Genomic DNA, 4,251 nt, shown 5'->3' on the forward strand with positions numbered 1-4,251 from the left:
TTCTGGGTGTGGTACTAAGTATCTGAGCCCAGATTTGATCCCCAGGTCATCCTGACACTGGAGCTATGCTCTTACTCGCTGAGCCACCTGGCTGCCCCTATGCAATTGGGATTAAGTAACTTGCTCAAGGTTACACAGCCAGGTGTTTCTGGGTGGGTGCTAAGCGTCTGAGCCCAGATTCGATCCCCAGGTCATCCTGACACTGGAGCCGATGCTCTTACTCACTATGCTACCTGGCTGCCCCCTTTCTTTAAAAAAAAAATATTTTAAAACCTTTTTTTCGGGTATTTTCAATAGGAATGCATGGAAGTCCTCTATTTTTGTTAAAAGTCCATTTTTTCCCCTATAGTATTATACTTAGGTTTTCTGAGTAAGTGAATAATTCTTGACTGCAAGCACATATTCTTTGCCTTCTGGAATATCATATTCCAAATTCTTCACTATTTAATAGTGCTGGCTGCTAAATCATGTGTAAGCCTAACCATAGCTCTTCAGTACTTGCATTTTTTTTGTTGTTGTTGTTTATACTTTCTCTCTTCTTTGTTTGTCCTGGAAATTCTTGCTTTGGCTATAATATTTCTTGGAGTTTTTATTTGGAGGCCTTTTTTCTGGAGGTAACTAGTGAATTGTTTTACTTTGCCCTTTGCTCCTAAGAGATCTGGGTGGTGTTTGTTTGTTTTTAAGATTTCCTGAAATATGATGTCTAGGCTCTTTTGTTTTGTTCATGGTTTTCAAGTAGTCCAATAATTTTTTCCTTCCTCAATCTGTTTTCTATGTCAGTTGTTTTTGTTATGAGGTTTCTTACATTTTCTTCTGTTTCTTTTAGTCTTTTGCCATTTCTCATTCTCTCAAGGAATCTTGGGTTCTTTCTGTTTGGGCCATTCAAATTTTCAGGAAGTTTATTACTTAGGCAAGGTTTTGTACCCCTTGTACCAAGCTGTTAATCCCCTTTCTGATTCTTTCTTCCATAGCTCTCATTCCCTTTCCAGTTTTTTCCTCTATTGCTTTTATTTCATTGACAAAAGCATTTTTTAAACTGTTTTAAAGTCTTGCTTCATATCTTCCTGGTTGGATTTGTGTCCAAGCTGTGTTTTTCTCTGAGGCTTTGTTAGTAGATGTTATGGAGTCATTCACTTCTTCAAAGTTTGTCTTCAATATCCCTGTCACCATAATAGCTTTTTATGGTGGTATTTTTTTGATTGTTCACTCTTCCAATCTACTTGATTTTAGGCTTGATATTAGGTCCAGGCTTTGTGCAATTGTGGAGGAAAGGTCTGGGCTAGTCCTTTTGCTGCTTTCCTGGGGGTATTGAGTATTATGTTATGCCAGGATCTCAAGTTGAAGACCTGAAAGCTTTTAGCCCTCCCAAAGTGGTCTTATCTAGGGTCTGATTGTTCTGCCTTTGGTCTGAGATTTACCTCCTGACTTGGGTTTTGATCTGAGCAACAACAGAATGTTGCCAGACTCAACCACTGTCAACCCACTGGGAACTCTGTTGGTTCAGAGCAACAAAACTACTGGTTCCCCTTTTGTTTGGGATTCCAGTCCCAGTTATTCCTCTGAAGGCTTCAAACTGGGACTAGGAACTGGAACTGAGACCCTTCTTTGCTCCTGGGGATCCAAGTCACACTGTTGTTGTTTGCTTCTGAACTTGCTTTTCTCTTGATATAATGCCTGGGGTCTGCCACTCATCCCAACTCAAGAAAACCTCTTTATCTTAGAAAGTCACCCTTGGTGGCAAGTCCCCTCCTTGGTTGGCCCTGCAAGTCCCCTCTTTGGTCTTCCCTGGATCTGTGACCCAGAACTACTTAGCACTTTTTCCTACACTCTGCATGAATTTCATCCTAGTATGAATCTGGTATGCTCTCTTACTCTGGTTTGCAGCCTCTCCTTGGGTAGTGGAGTGCTCTATAGGTGGTGCATTCCTTTGCCAGACCTTGTTCCCCTTATCCACAGACCTCTCTATCTATCTCCCTTTTCTGATTGAGGGGGGGGAAATAGCTCACTGTGGCTTATTCTTGTATTTTCTCCTCAGTGCTCAATCTGGTTTGTTTTCTAGATCTGTTGGAAAGAATTTGAGTGGAGGGAAACACAATTTGCTCTTTCTGCTACTCTTGATTCCTTACCTAGATTTTTAAAAAGTATTTGACAAAGTCTCTCATACTTTTCTTATGGAAAATATAGCAAGATGTGGGCTGGCTGATAGGACAGTTAGATTCAGAACTGGTTGAATGGTAGAACCAAAAAGAGTAGCCTTGAATAGTTTGGTATAACCTTGGCATGAGTTTGCTTGTGGAAGACTTCAGGAGTCCTGCGCTATTTAACATTTTCATCAGTGCTTTGGATGAAGCATCAATGGCACACATATCCAATTTGGAGGTGACATATTGCTGAGAAGGATAGCTGGCACACTAGATTACCAAGTCAGGACACAAAAAGATGAGACAGGCTAGAATACTGGGATGAATCTAATAAGGTGATATTTAATTGGTTTATACTTGGGTTAAAAAAAATCATCTTTACAAGATGGAGAAGATGTGTCTAGTTGAGGGGAGGGGGAAGGGAGACGTTAGTGAATGATGGGCTAACCATGAGTCAGCTGAGTAAAGTGGCAGCCAAAGAAAGCTAATGCAATCTTAGGCAGCCTTAAGTGAGGTTTTGTGTCCAGAACTAGGGCATTATTAGTCCTACTGTATTCTGCTCTGGTCAGACTGCATCTGCAGTATTGTGTCCAGTTTTTATTGCCATATTTTAGGTTGGACATTGATAAACTTAAAATCGTCCAAAGCAGAACAATAGAGCTGGTCAAGGAACTAGAAATCTTTGCTCTGTGAGACTCAGTTAAGGGGATCAGAGATGTTAATTTACCCTTGAAGAGGACATTACTTGAGGGGGGTGGGACTATTATAGTTGCTTTCAAGTATTTGAAGGGCTGCTGTGTAGAATAGACTTACTCTGCTTGGCCCCAGAGGACAGAACTAGGTGTGATGAAAGGAAGTTGCAAAAAAAGGAGATTTAGCTATATCCCAAAGAGATCAAAAAAAGAGAAAAGGACCTACATGTGCAAAAATATTTATAGCAGCCCTTTTCACTGTGACAAAGTATTGGAAATTGGGGAATGGCTGAACAAACTGTGGTATAAGTATGTAATAGAATAGCATTGTGCAATAAGAAATAAACAGGCAACTTTCAGAAAAACCTGGAAAGACCTATATGAACTGATGCAAAGTGAAGTGAGCAGAACTAGAAAAACATTGTACACAGTATCAGCAACATTGTGATGACAACATTGTGTCATGAATGATTCAGCTCTTCTTAGTAACACAGTGTTACAAAAAACTCACAAAAAAAAAATGATATCCAAATCCAGATAAAGAACTGATGGACTCAGAATGCAGATCAAAGCATATTTTTTACTTACTTTATTCTTTTTTGTGTTTTTTTTTTCCCCTTTTGATCTGTTTCTTCTTTCACAATGGGGACTAATATGGACATATGTTTTACATGATAGCACATGTATAACCTACATCAAATTGTCTGCCATTTTTGGAAGAGGGGAAGGAAGGGAGGGAAACGAATTTGGAACTCAAAATCTTGCAAAAATGAATGCTAAAAATTGTCTTGACATGTAATTGGGGAAAAAATGCTATTAAAAAAAAAGATTTAGGCTTGATATAAGAAAAAAAATCTTCCTAATAAGAGCTCTCAGGGCAGCTAGGTGGCACAGTAGATAGAGCACTGGCTCTGGAGTCAGGAAGACCTGAGTTCAAATGTGACCTCAGATAATTAATAGCTGTGTGACCCCGAGCAAGTCACTTACCCCTGATTGTCTTTAAGAAAAAAAAAAAAGGCAGGGACGGCCAGGTGGCTCAGCAAGTAAGAGCACCAACTCCAGTGTCCTGACTCCAGGGATGACCTGGGGATCAAATCCGGGCTCAGATACTTAGCACCACACCCAGAAATAACTGGCCGAGTAACCTTGAGCAAGTTACTTAACCCCAATTGCTTAAAGCTCTCTAAAATTGGAATGGACTGCCTGAGATGGTAGTGAGTTCCTCCTCCCTAGAGGTCTTCGAGAAACCCCATTGTCTAGTATATTGCTTAATTGTTTTTTGTTTAGGTAATGGTAAGAATAGGTGAGATTATTTTTTAAATTTTATTTTATTTTGTTTTTTTTTTCTCCTTTTCTTTTCCTACTCCCTCTTCTCTCCCTCTCCCCCCCCCCCCCCCCCCCCCCCCCCCCCCCCCCCC

General features: G+C 40.2%; 1 protein-coding gene across 2 annotated transcripts in view; it reads left to right on the plus strand.

The window, feature by feature from the left end:
• The window catches only part of SOX13 (SRY-box transcription factor 13), an 80,228-nt gene that overhangs the window by 60,300 nt on the left and 15,677 nt on the right, over positions 1–4,251 (plus strand). The window lies entirely within an intron of this gene.

Source organism: Petaurus breviceps, unplaced genomic scaffold (assembly GCF_028583685.1).
Source record: "Petaurus breviceps papuanus isolate PSGF00001 unplaced genomic scaffold, PetGlider_PUasm1.0 90895, whole genome shotgun sequence".
NCBI classification, from domain to species: Eukaryota; Metazoa; Chordata; class Mammalia; order Diprotodontia; family Petauridae; genus Petaurus; species Petaurus breviceps.